Source organism: Malus sylvestris, chromosome 5, assembly GCF_916048215.2.
Source record: "Malus sylvestris chromosome 5, drMalSylv7.2, whole genome shotgun sequence".
Classification (NCBI taxonomy): domain Eukaryota; kingdom Viridiplantae; phylum Streptophyta; class Magnoliopsida; order Rosales; family Rosaceae; genus Malus; species Malus sylvestris.
Genome location: NC_062264.1, coordinates 26,629,396 through 26,644,416, shown reverse-complemented (window position 1 = coordinate 26,644,416; position 15,021 = coordinate 26,629,396). Strand labels below are relative to the sequence as shown.

General features: G+C 39.3%; 1 protein-coding gene across 1 annotated transcript in view; it reads left to right on the top strand.

The window, feature by feature from the left end:
• Positions 1 to 2,380, top strand: part of LOC126621406 (uncharacterized) — a 92,393-nt gene extending 90,013 nt beyond the window's left edge. The window contains exon 2 of the mRNA XM_050289920.1: positions 2,233 to 2,380. The gene's annotated coding sequence lies outside the window, so the exon portion shown is untranslated. The remainder of the gene's footprint in view (positions 1 to 2,232) is intronic.
• Positions 2,381 to 15,021: the final 12,641 nt, after the last annotated feature.

The window sequence follows — 15,021 nt, the reverse complement described above, 5'->3', positions numbered from 1 at the left end:
AATTTTGGAGTAATTCAAGCTAGAGGATGTTCATGAATTGCTGAGCTTGATTGTATCAAAATATCAGATTTTTCCACCATGCGGTTATTTTATGACGACATAATAAATGAGCAATGCGTGGTGCTGAAAAGTGACATTTCGGGCTTGATTGCGAGTTTTGGAGCCCAAGATAACCTATTTTGGATTCGGTCCCTTCTGTAGATGTGTTTAGATTGTTATAATCTTTAAAACAAGTTATCATGGGCAGGATTTGGAGGAGTTTTAGGGTTAAAACATGATTGGACAGTTATAGTACAGATTTTCCTTTTCTAATTGGATTTTTATTTCTAGTTTAGTTTATTATTATTTGGCTTCCTAGTTAAACCCTAAGACTTTTATTAGGGATAATTGAAATGCTTAAGTAATACAAATAAGGTTTTTAGCCGGCCATAAAGAGGGTTCCTTTATGCGCATTTGGGAGAAAAGAACTTTGGCTAGGGTTCTCGAAGATTTTCAAACTTTTACTTTAAGGTGTTTTCGATCTTTTTCTTAATAATAATATTTTCTCGAGTATTTATTATGAGTATGCGTAACTAATTTTCTTTAACTAGGGTTAGGCCATAAGCCTTAGCATAATATGTGATTTTATTCATTTGCTTATGAATGGATGCATTGAGTGGCGAACGAGCACTTTGGTGCCTATCTACAAGAATAAGGGCGACGTACAAAATTGCATGAACTATAGGGGTATTAAGCTAATGAGTCATACAATGAAGCTCTGGGAGAGAGTCATTGAGCATAGATTGAGGCAAGAGACACGGGTTTCGGACAACCAATTCGGGTTCATGCCAGGGCGCTCAACCATGGAGGCAATCTATCTCTTACGAAGATTGATGGAAAGATATAGAGATGGGAAAAAGGATTTACACATGGTCTTTATAGATTTGGAAAAAGCATATGATAGGGTCCCAAGAGACATTCTTTGGAGGATTTTAGAGAAGAAAGGAGTACGAGTAGCATATATCCAAGCTATAAAGGATATGTATGAAGGAGCAAAGACTGCCGTAAGAACTCATGAAGGACAAACCGAAAGCTTTCCCATAACTGTAGGATTACATCAAGGCTCATCCTTAAGTCCTTACCTTTTTGCGTTGGTAATGGATGAGTTAACAGGACATATTCAAGATGATATTCCTTGGTGTATGCTTTTCGCAGACGATATAGTGTTGATAGATGAAACTCAGGAAGGGGTAAATGCAAAGCTTAACCTTTGGAGAGAAGTGTTGGAATCTAAAGGTCTTCGCCTAAGCCGATCAAAGACAGAATATATGGAGTGCAAGTTCAGTGCAAATGGAGGCCAAAACGAGTTAGGGGTGAGGATCGGAGATCAAGAAATACCAAAGAGCGACCGTTTTCGTTACCTAGGATCTATCTTGCAAAAGAACGGAGAATTAGATGGAGATCTCAACCATAGAATACAAGCTGGATGGATGAAGTGGAAGAGTGCATCCGGCGTGTTGTGTGACCGCCGTATGCCACTGAAGCTCAAGGGAAAATTTTATAGGACGGCAATAAGGCCGGCGATGCTGTATGGCACAGAATGTTGGGCGGTGAAACATCAACACGTACACAAAATGGGTGTAGCGGAGATGAGGATGCTTCGTTGGATGTGTGGGCACACGAGAAAGGATAAGATTAGGAATGAGGATATCCGGGGTAAAGTAGGAGTAGCCGAAATTGAAGGAAAAATGAGAGAAAATCGGTTACGGTGGTTTGGACATGTGCAAAGAAGGCCTACTGACGCTCCGATTAGAAGATGCGACTATGGGACAGAGGTTCAGGGCCGAAGGGGTAGAGGAAGACCTAGGAAAACTTTGGAAGAGACTCTAAGAAAAGACTTAGAGTACTTGGATCTAACGAAGGACATGACACAGGATCGAGCACAATGGCGTTCTAAGATTCATATAGCCGATCCCACTCAGTGACTTGGATTTTCCAAGTCTCCAACCGAGAAGTTTTCCTCACTCGGGAAATTAAGGGAACACTACCCCAACCTACATGCTCCACTCAGAAAGCTTCAACATACAAGCTTCAACAAAAGAAAATTCAAAGAACTTAGCGAAGAAGGCTTTGGTGTATTTAACACAATACGTTGAAATGAAGGAAAACTTATTTATTGATATCCCCGATAAGCTACAAATATGTACATATACATGAGTCAAAATAAACACACAAGAGGGAGCCTTCACAAAGGTTGCTTAGGAGAAGTCTCAGCAGTCGGTAGAGCTCCAGAAAGAGAAGGCACCGGAGGGGGATCATTTGGAGCCTCAGTACTGGACAGAACCCTAGAAGGAGGAGGCATCAGAGGTTGATCATTTGGAGCTTCATTACGCGGTACAGCCCCAGAAGACGAAGGCAATAAATGTCTTTGGAACAAACCCACAAATCTCTGATGATCAAGTAAAACCTGACCATCAGTTTCCTTCATCTGGTCAAGCTTCCTCTTCATGTTTGTAGCATAGTCATGTGCGAGCCGGTGCAACTGTTTATTCTCATGCTTGAGCCCCCTAATCTCCTGTTTGAGACTCATCACTTCAGCCGCCAATGATTCAACTTGGCGGGTTCGAGCAAATAGGCGTTGGGCCATATTAGACACAGAACCTGCACACTGAACACTGAGAGCCAGCGAATCCTTAACAGCTAACTCATCAGACCGTTTGGAAAGTAGTCTGTTATCTTTGGGAGTGAGAAGGTTCCTGGCCACCACCGCAGCGGTCATATCATTCTTCATCACGGAATCCCCAACGGTAAGAGGACCAGTAGGGGAGACGAAGGATGGGCGCCATATGTTGTCTGGAGAAGGCGGGGCTGCCTCTTCAACAAGGTTCAAGTCAAAACGACGGTCGGAGGGGCCAGACATTTTCAAAGGTGTTGAAGAGAGAAGAGGTCGGACAAATCAAGATCTTAGAAGTGCAAGAATGAAGCTTCTACTGGTGGAGATTCAAGTGTGCTTTGGAATTTAATGCCAGCCCCTATAAAAATCTGCACTCGACGGAGCTTCAGAAATCGAAGAGGCGCCTGCTCAGAAATCGAAGAGGCGTTTGCTTTCTCAAAAGTTGGGCTGCTCAAAGACCACGAAGGCCGATCTCAGAAATCGAAGAGGCGCTCGCTTTCTCAAAAGCTGGGCTCCCCAGAGACCACGAGGGCCGATCTCAGAAATCAAAGAGGCACCTACTTTTCCAGCCTTGTCAGCACCTGTCACACGCACACTCAGCTTTGCGGAAATTATGGGCATTCTGTCAAAGACTTCTGGGGAAGTAGAAAACACATGAATCTTACTGTTCAATCACCCACTTCCCACACGCAACAATAGCTCATGGGTACCACAGATAACTTTGCCAAAGTTGAGCACGTGAAGCTTGCAGCTCCCACTACATCGCTCTGACCAAGAAGGGTAAAAGAATAGCAAAGAAACAGCACTAACAAAGTTTAGACCCATAAATTTTGAAGGTCTAGCTACCATATTATTACCCACAAGGGTAAAGGAAAAGTACCACTGCTGGATAATTGGAAAGTCCATGTGTGTCAACCTCTGTGCTTCGTGGCAAGGTAGACTAGCAAACATGCCCAACCTTTACTCACATTCGAGAAAACACTCCCAATAAGATTGCTTGCTCCAAAATCGAAGAGGCACCGTCCTCCGAATCTCAAGAGCCAGACTCCTAACATGACTACTTTCTTAAAAATCGAAGAGAGGGTAAAGGAACAGTACCATTGCTGGATAATTGGAAAGTCCCTGTGTGTCAACCTCTGTGCTTCGTGGCAAGGTAGACTAGCAAACATGCCCAACCTTTACTCACATTCGAGAAAACACTCCCAACAAGATTGCTTGCTCCAAAATCGAAGAGGCACCGCCCTCCAAATCTCGAGAGCCAGACTCCCAACATGATTACTTTCTCAAAAATCGAAGAGACACTGCTCCCCGAATCTCGAGAGCCAGACCCCCAGCATGATTGCTTTCTCAAAAATCGATGAGGCATCGTTCTCCGAATCAATCGAAGAGGCGCTCGCTTTCTCAAAAGATGGGCTTCTCAGAGACCACGAGGGCCGATCTCAGAAATCGAAGAGGCACCTACTTTTCTAGCCTTGTCAGCACCTGTCACACGCACACTCAGCTTTGCAGAAATTATGGGCATTCTGTCGAAGACTTCTGGTGAAGTAGAAAGCACATGAATCTTACTGTTCAATCACCCACTTCCCACACGCAACAATAACTCATGGGTACCACAGATAACTTTGCCAAAGTTCTCTGCCAAAGTTGAGCACGTGAAGGTTGCAGCTCCCACTACATCGCTCTGACCAAAAAAGGTAAAAGAATAGCAAAGAAACAGCACTAACAAAGTTTAGACACATAAATTTTGAAGGTCTAGCTACCATATTATTACCCACAAGGGTAAAGGAACAGTACCACTGCTGGATAATTGGAAAGTCCCTGTGTGTCAACCTCTGTGCTTCGTGGCAAAGTAGACTAGCAAACATGCCCAACCTTTACTCACTTTCGAGAAAACATTCCCAACAAGATTGCTTGCTCCAAAATCGAAGAGGCACCGTCCTCCGAATCTCGAGAGCCAGACTCCCAACATGACTACTTTCTCAAAATCGAAGAGAGGGTAAAGGAACAGTACCATTGCTGGATAATTGGAAAGTCCCTGTGTGTCAACCTTTGTGCTTCGTGGCAAGGTAGACTAGCAAACATGCCCAACCTTTACTCACATTCGAGACAACACTCCTAACAAGATTGCTTGCTCCAAAATCGAAGAGGCACCGCCCTCCGAATCTCGAGAGCCAGACTCCCAACATGATTACTTCCTCAAAAATCGAAGAGACACTGCTCTCCGAATCTCGAGAGCCAGACCCCCAGCATGATTGCTTTCTCAAAAATCGAAGAGGCATCGTTCTCCGAATCTCGAGAGCCAGATACCACAGACCACTTTTTCAAAGTGCTCTGACAGAATTAAAACATGTGAAACCGGCAGCTCCCACTACCGTGCTATGACCAAGCAGGGTAAAGGAATAACATTACTACTTGTTGTTAGGGAGACTCCTATATATGTCGACCTCCATCCCCAACGGACAGGCAGACCTGCAAAAATGCTCAACCCTTCATCATATCTGAGAGGGCACTCCCAACGAAGCCTTTCGAAATATTCAGCTTTCTTTCCCCCCGATAATACCTCTGCAAACAAGCTATACTAGAGCAAGAATATCTCATATCATCAGGGTTAAAAGCAAGAGTATCCCATATCATGCTTTTTCCCTGTCTTTTCTTTTGGCCTTGTTTTTACCTGCAAGACAAGGAGAAAGAGAGCAATCAGTCAGCACTTGGAATCAAGCTTCCAGCCAGGAACTGACTGCCTGGAACCCCTTACCTGATTACTTACCTGGCATTGCTCTCGAGTACTCATCTTCAACATCTTATGTTTCCAGGGAAGATTCCGCATCTGCTTGAGGAACAGATAGGGCAAGTGCGAAGGATACAAGGAAACATGTGGAGACAAGCGTAACAGCACACGTGCCGATACATCCATTACTCTGTCAAAAGCAAAAGTATCCCATATCAGCAGGGTGGAACGTACTCTAGATTTGATGGACTTGTTTTGACCCTCAAATTCTTCAGTCGGCCTTATACTCTGGAGGAAACCAGAAAACCCTCCAGCTCAGTTCAAGAATAAGCCTGTGGAAAGTTACTTCTTCAAAAGCAAAAGTATCTCATATCATATCTTCTCATTTTTCTTCTCTTTATCCTTCATGCTGCTGCAAGATGGGGAGAAGGTGAACAATCAGTCGGAGCTCTGATTGCTTACCTTGTCTGTCACCTCTTTCAGCAGACCCCCTAGCTCGGCGACTTGGGGGACTCCTACTACATGGTTTGTATCGCGCTTGACCAAGCCTGAAACTACAAGTAAGCTTCAAGTGAAATTGATACATTACCTTGTGCATCTCCACCAGTTAAAGATACCACCCCTGGATGGAGGAAGAGTACTTCCAGAGAAGATGCCACATCTACCTATGAGACAGATAAGGCAAGTCAAGACGACACCACACTCCGATACTTAGAAGTTTCGTGATTACGAGATCATTCTCCCACAATATTTCCTAATGTCATTTGTACTAAATCATTCACTTGTACTCACTAAAGGAGAGCTTGAACCTATGTACTTGTGTAAACCCTTCACAATTAATGAGAACTCTTCTATTCCGTGGACGTAGCCAATCTGGGTGAACCACGTACATCTTGTGTTTGCTTTCCTATCTCTATCTATTTATATACTAATCCACACTAATGACCGGAGCAATCTAGCGAAGATTACAAAAAGCGACCGTTTTCGCTACCTAGGATCTATCTTGCAAGAGAACGGAGAATTAGATGGAGATCTCAACCATAGAATACGAGCTGGATGGAAAGAGTGCATCCGGCGTGTTGTGTGACCGTCGTAGGCCACTGAAGCTCAAGGGAAAATTTTATAGGACGGCAATAAGGCCAGCGATGTTGTATGGCACAGAATGTTGGGTGGTGAAGCATCAACACGTACACAAAATGGGTGTAGCGGAGATGAGGATGCTTCATGGGATGTGTGGGCACACGAGAAAGGATAAGATTGGGAATGAGGATATCCGAGGTAAAGTAGGAGTAGCCGAAATTGTAGGAAAGATGTGAGAAAATCGGCTCCGGTGATTTGGACATGAGCAAAGAAGGCCGACTGACGCTCCGGTTCGAAGATGTGACTACGGGACAGAGGTTCAGGGCCGAAGGGGTAGAGGAAGACCTAGGAAAACTTTGGAAGAGACTCTAAGAAAAGACTTAGAGTACTTGGATCTAACGGAGGACATGACACAAAACCGAGCGCAATGGCATTCTAGGATTCATATAGCTGACCCCACTTAGTGGGAAAAGGCTTTGTTGTTGTTGTTGTTGTTGCTTATGAATGGATGCATGCTTGCTTTGAATTATTAATCACCGATATAAACTATTTAATTGACTTAGTAATTAGCCACCATTAGGGTAATTAGACAAGTAATTTGATGCAATTTATGTTGGAATACCACCCTGAAATTAAGGAGGGCTTCTTGTGATTATTAATTGTAAGGTCATTTAAGGCGAACATCACGCTCTTAACGGTTACATGGTTTTTCAAAGAGTTTTCACAAAATTTAATGAGTCTTGCATATTTATATTTGATTTGAACATCACATACAAATTGCATGTTAGATATACATTTTCGCTTGAACATCACGAGGAAAATATGCATTAGGAAAACCTAACCTTCAAAGCATGTATGTGGAAATTTCATAAGTAGTTGATATAATTGCATAGGATTGTTATCGGTATGGCTAAACCCTAGTCTCTCTCATAATCAGTGTTCTAAAAATTGGCCTAAGCGGCCGCCTAGGCACTAGATGGTGAAGGCCCGCTGCAATTCAGGGCAAATCATTTCGAAAAATCAGTCTGGAGCTAGGCGGCCGTCTAGGCAGCTCCTAGGTACTAGTCCTAAACGGTTTGGGTTTTTTTTTAAATTTTTTTTATAAATATTTATTAATTGTGTGCTTTTTTCCTTTTTAGTTTCATGGTGGTATACTTATGGAAATGTTGTACCTAATTTGCAATGGATGGATTGACTACAAGTTCATCCAATTGTGAAATGAATTGGAGCACTTTTGAGGGGATACATACAAAGAAAAGAAATAAACTAGATACAACAAGGTTAAATAATTTAGTCTATGTCCAATCCAATGCAAAGATCATGAACAAGAAGAATTTAGTCTGTCATCCAAGAATACTCCTCATTATGATTATATGCTTACTGTTTTTTAAATATTGAACTTGTTGGATGGATGTACTTTGTATATTCTTCTACTTCCATTTTTGCATTTTATCATTATTTTATTATCCATACAAGTATATTTTTTTTTTGTTTTTTAAGTGTAAATAGGCACTTATTTACCAGATATATAATAAATTTACATAAGTCCGACTAGGCGTTAGGCCCCTGCCCACTGCCCAAATATCGCCTAGCGTTTTTAGAACCTTGCTCATAATTATTTAATTCTAAAAATGGTTTTCTTCTTTGCTACCATTATTTTCAAACTTTCAAAATTCTTTTATTGTTAATTTAATCTTTTAAAATTCTAAAATCTCAAATCTTTGATAAAATTCTTTTTAATAATTAATTAAGAGTTAATTTAATCACAAATTAGTCAAACAATATTTGGGGATAACGACACTTAATACTATGATTATCTGTATTCTTGCAAGTATTTTCAGTGTTTTTAACCCTATTTGTGCAAGTACTAAAAATCCTATCAAGAAATTAGAGCAGACACCGGGGATTGTTTTAACTAATTTGTTTTTACAATATTCTTATTAATTCTTCCTGTACAAAAAAAAATTAATCTTAATTTTTGTTATTTGGCAGATAGCTGAAATCAATACATGGTTAGCACCACATCAAAAATTGCCCAGATTGCACAGTTTGTTCCAGAACTAGAATGCACATGACGCCGTCAGCGTCGAGAAACTAATTTTTTGTGGGACTATTCACTGCAGGGCACTTTTCTACATGATTTGGTTGCTAATTTTGTGGACAAAAAAAGTTACAATAGCATTGCGGTAGCTTGAAGTAGGCAAGCCACTTAGAGAGTCATTGGCTGCTCGTGCAAATGATGTTCGAATTGAATTATGTATCCCGCACAGCAAGAGGGCGATGCTTTTGAGATTAAGCACCATATGCTTGAAATGTTACCAACTTTTCGTGGGCTACCTAACGAGGATGCAAACATACACATCGCAAAATTCATTACGACTACAAAAATATTTTAATCAGGGGTTTTTCTGCCAAGGCCATCAAGCTACGTCTTTTGCCTTTCACTTTAAAGGATAAGACAAAAACATGGTTATTCACTCTTTTAGCTAATAGCATTGCTACTTGGCAGCAATTATATACAAAGTTCTTGAACAAATATTACCCAACATCCATAACATAGAACTATAAGAGGAAAATTATCTCATTCATTCAGAAGCCGAATGAGGAGTTTCATGAAGCATGGGAGAGATATATAGAGATGTACATGAAATGTTAAATTGGGTACTAGGTAGATTATCCTGCAAATAAAAATTTAACTTTGCAAGTAGACTAGTTAAATGAGCTAGTCAACTAGTTACTAGTCAGTGAAAAAAGTGCAGTTGCAAGAACAAAACCAAACTGACCAATATGTTCAACTACCCAGAGTCTGCCCAGATTAGTTTCACAACTATAATTCCTAAACTTGAACACATTTACATATCAGTTCATTATGCGAACAACAATGACAAAGCAATTATGAATTAAAGTATGCTGAATTGACTAGTCAAGCTCACCAGTCAACTAAGTACAAATTCGTCAGTTAATCAAATGCAAATCTACGAATCAAACTTAGTTCACTACAAGTTATACTAGTCAACAACAATTCAGCTTATTGCTCATAATATGTAATGTGAACTTAGTCTCTAAAAACTTAGTCTCTAACACATATCAAATTACAATTCATAGGATGCACGAAGCATATGCAAGTAAATAAGATATGTGAACAAGTTTAAGAGACAAAGAACACAAGAAGCTTTTGACCGGAAAAACCCACCTCTGGGTTAAAAATCGGGGACTTTCCATTGAGTCTAATCCATTAGTGTAAATAAGGTTCATACAAAGACCACACAAACTCAATTCCTAGATCCCTATCTACAGAGCAGCTTTACCTTTGTGCAACCTTGCCTTACACGAGACAGGTTCCTTCGGTTTTCACAAAGTGGCAACTCCTCTTAAGCTCTTCACCATGTGGCATCGAAAATGTGTTGTCTCCAGTCTTCACAAGATGGTAGTTCTTCCTGAACTCTTCACCTTGTGGCACCGAGACCAACATCGACAAATGCACATGATATGGAACGATGATAGTGTGCAATCTTAATTCAATGACTAGTCAGTTTCGTCAGTCAAACAGTTCAAAGAAGAAACTGACAAGAATCCGATAATGGGGCCAGTTTAAAGATTTGAAACTTGAAAAACTTGACTACTAAAAAAAGCAAAAGCATGAAGACAATGCTACCTTAATATGTAGTGATTACGTGTTTGATGCATGAAAATGGTTTTGTGGCTAGGGTTTGAACGAAGAACACAAGAGGTAGCTCAAAGCTAAAATCAACTATTTTCTAAAAATTTAAAACTCCTAGCCAAAACAAATGGGCATATAAAACAAATTTAAGCAAGCAATTTTAAAGATAGATTTAGAAATATTCGATGAAGAACATTACCCATAAAATATGCTTGATGCTCCTAGGAAATTTGAGATGGAGATGAAAATAAAATCTCAAAAATTTTTCCAATCTTAAACCCCAAAAACCAAATGAACCCTAGCATAATCTTTATAAAGTGGGCTGAGTTTCAGACAAGAAAGGGGACAAGAAAAGCCACGTGTCATGTGTAAAAGTAATCTGAAAAGATCTAGGGTTGAAAATGCATTTTCAAAAGAAAAAAAATGTTAGATGGTCCATGTGTGTTGTTTTAAAGTGTGTGCCCAACTCGCGTGAAAACAGCGAGAAGTTTTGACTAGATAGAACCATTTGACAAAATCAACTGGAAATAATGGCGTGAAGTGCATATGTATGAACAAACATTTGCTGTAAGAAGTTAAGCTTTTGCAATGATATATTTCCAGCAGCAAGATCCCAAGGTAGCATTTTAACCCTGAATCTAATTAGAACATATGTGGTACAATTTACAACATTTGACAAGGGAAGCCATACAAAAATGTAGACTTCACAAAATGCCCACATGCTAATATTGATTCTGATACACAAATGAATATATTTTTCGATGACCTTAATCCTACATCCAAAAGTCATGTTAATGCTTTAGTTAGGGATCATTAGCAAACAAATCAGCTAGGAGGCATTTGAATTATTTGATAATTGATATGATGGCCACTGAATCTCAGCAATGGGCAGCCGAGAATTCTCCAAAAGAAAAAGGTGCTTTCGAATTGTTAAGTGGATCTCCACACATGTCAGCCTAAATTGAGAATATGGAAAGAAAATTTGATGCAAGATTTGACTTGCTTATGCAGCAGATTTCTGCACCTATACAGCAACAACCACTTACTGTAGCAATTTGCAGCATTTGTAACTTACCCACACCAAATACTTGGGATGCCCACATAAGAATGCATATCCATATCTTGTAGTTTTAAAAATTACCAAAGGCCCAAAAATGACCCATATTTAAATTTTTATAACCTAGGTTGGAGAGATCACCCAAGTATGAAATGGGGAAGAAATCAGCAGCATCAGCTAGTTGTGCAGCCCAAACAGTCATTGGAGGACACATTTCAAATGTTATATAGTCTACAAAAGCATACACAGAAAAAATGATCAGAATATGCAGAATGTACAAGCTTCAATTCAAAATCTGGAAAAACAATTTGGCTAGTTAGCAAGTCACATCACAGAAAGAGAAAAAAGGAAATTTCTTAGCCAAACAGTCCCTAATTCACGGGGTTCAGAAGAATGCATTGTTGTTAGAATTTTGCATTGTGGTGAAAGTTATGATAATTGTGAAAATGCAAAAACTGAAGAAAATTCTGCAAAAAATTCTGCGGAATCTGCTGCAAAATATGCAGAAAATTCTGTAGTATTTGGAGCAAAGCTTGCACAATCTGTTACTGCACATCACAACAGGCTGCCAAACACAATAAATCACCAGAAAAACATCCAGAGGCATCGATTCCATATTCGAAACGTTTGAAACCTAAAGCAAACGACCATCAATTGCGGGATTTCATGCAAACTTTAGCTAAAGTTCAAATTAACCTTCCATTACTTGATGCAATAAAAAAACATTTTGTCATATGCCAAATTTGTGAAGGATGTTTGCACACACAAAAAGAAGCTGGTTGATTTTGAAAAAGTTATTCTATTGGAACAATGCAATGCAGTTCTGTAGTATAAACTGCTACCCTCAAAGAAGGATCCAGGAAGTTTTACAATTTCTTGTATTATTGGATATTCTGATTTTAAACGTGCATTAATTGATTTAGGTGTCAGTATTAATTTAATGCATTATTCTGTTTTTCAGAGATTGGGACAAGAATATCTAAAGCCAACATTAGTTATTCTATAGCTAACGGATCGTTCTGTTACTTATCCGAAGGGAATCATTGATGATGTAATTATTAGATCTTCAACAGATTTTGTGGTTTTGGACATGGATGAAGACTTACAAACACCAATTATTTTGGGAAGACCATTTATGGATACAGCCTAAACATTTATTGACATGGAAACAAGCACTTTAACGTTGAGGGTTCAAGACCAATATGTGGTTTTTAGCCTATTCGAAGCTGCAAGGCCACCAAGAGTTTGTGCGGCCAAATGTGTTAGAATATGTTATTCATGCAGAAATTATGACCAGATTGTCATCTGATCCATTATTAAGTGTTTTACATGGTTTATATATAGCAAAAACAAAAGATGAGGGCATTTTTTACCATGTGACAACATTGGACAACATACTAGCCTAATTACCAAGTTGGAGGCATGTTTACAAAAGCCTTGGAGAGCCAAAAACGCCCCTAAAGCCTTCTAAATTGCAGCAACCAAAACTGGAGCTAAAACCATTGCCAGAACATTTAAAATATGCACATCTTGGGGTTAATGCTAGTTATTATTGCTTTAGATTTGACAGGTATATAAGAGGAAAATTTGCTGCGTGTTTTGAGAAAATACCAAGATGGATTATTGCTCATATTAGAGGCATAAGCCCAATAATTTTGCATGCATAGAATATTGATGGAGGATGATGTTAAGCTTACAGTTGATGCTCGAAGACAGTTAAATCCTATTATGAAGGAAGTGGTGCGCAATGAAGTAATGAAACTCCTTGATGCAGGTATGATTTATCCAATTTCTAACAGTAAATGGGTTAGTCCTACACAAATTGTGCCTAAGCGTACATGACTTACAGTGGTGAAAAATGATAATAATGAGTTAGCTCCTACACAATTGACTAGGGATTGGAGAATGTGTGTGGACTACATGAAGCCTAATGTAAGGACTAGAAAAGACCATTTTTCATTGCCTTTCATTGATCAAATGTTGGAAAGATTAGCTAGTCATGCATTTATTGTTTTCTAGATGGGTATTTTGGGTATAATCAGATTCCAATTGCACCCGAGGATCAAGAAAAACTAGTTTCACTTGTCCCTTTGGTACTTTTGCGTATAGGAGAATGTCGATTGGGTTATGTAATGCACCCACAACATTTCAATGGTGCATGATGAGCATATTTTCGGGCTTGGTTGAAAAAATTGTTGAAGTATTCATGGATGACTTCTTTGTTTTTGGGGATTGTTTTGATATTTATCTACAAAATTTATCTCACATTCTTGAAAGTTGTCAAGACACAAACTTAGTTTTAAATTGGAAAAAGTGTCACTTCATGGTAAAGCAAGGCATTGTTTTGGGACACCTAGTTTCAAATAAAGGAGTTGAAGTTGACAAGGCGAAGATTGATGTTATTGCCAAGTTGCCACCCCCCACTACAGTGAAGAGCATTCGATCATTCTTGGGACATGTTGGATTTTATTAACGGTTCATCAAGGATTTCTCCAAGATTAGCCGTCATTTGTGCAACCTTCTTGCAAAGGATGCCCCATTTAATTTTGATGCAAATTGTTTAGAGGCATTCAACAAGTTGAAGACACTCTTAACTTCAGCTCCTATCATTGCCACACCTAATTTGGAGTTTGGCATTTAAGTTAATTTGTGATGCTTCTAATTATGCAATTGGGGTAGTTCTTGGACAGAGAAAAGATAAGCAACCTCAAGTCATCTACTATGTTAGTAGAACCCTAAATGATTCATAGTTGAATTATGCAACCATTGAAAAGGAGTTACTGGCAGTTGTATTTGCATTGGAAAAGTTTCGATTCTACTTGGTTGGGGCTAAGGTTATAATTTACATGGACCGCGCTACATTGAAATATTTGTTGTCTAAAAAAGATGTTAAGCCAAGGTTAATTAGTTGGGTTTTTCTTTTGTAATAATTTGATTTAGAAAGTCGAGATAAAAAAGACAACGAAAATGTTGTGGCTGATCATTTATCCAGGCTGGTCAGCACCAGCACAGTAGAGATTTACTTCCCTTCAATGAGAGTTTTCCTGATGAATAGCTTATAGCCATTAGTAGCAGTACTATGTGATTTGTAGATATTGGAAATTATTTGGCTAAGGGTATTTTGCAGCCAAATATGACTTTCCAGCAAAAGAAAAACTTTTTAGCTATCGTTAAGTATTATTTTTTGGATGAGCCTTACTTATACAAGCATCGCTAGACCATATTATTCATAGGTGCATTCCTGCAGAAGAACAAGAAAGTGTTTTGACGTTTGCGCATCAACATGCTTGTGGTGGTCATTTTAGGGTAAAACAGACAGCAGCTAAAATATTACAATGTATTAGCCTACTATTTTCAAAGATGCCCATGTTTGGTGCCATGCTTGTGATAGATGTAAACGAGTGGGAAATCAGTCTAAGAGGAATGTATTAGCCTATTAATTGATGTTTGGGGCATTGAATTTATAAGACCATTCCCATCATCCAATGGAAATCAGTACATATTGGTGGCAATTGAATATGTTTCAAAGTGGGTTAAGGCCATCTCAGCACCAACAAATCAGGGATTTGTGGTACTGAAATTCTTCCAAGGCATTATTTTTCCACGTTTTGGGACACCTGGGGAAATTATCAATGATGGGGGAAAACACTTTTTAAATAAACAGTTTGCTGCACTACTTATTAAATATGGGATTACTCATCGGGTGGCCACTGCACACCACCCTACTTTTGAGTAGGTTGAAGTTTCTAATAGGGAGATTAAGTGCATTTTAGAGAAAACAGTCAATGCCACACGCAAATACTAGAGCTTTAAGTTGAATGATGCTTTATGGGCTTATAGAA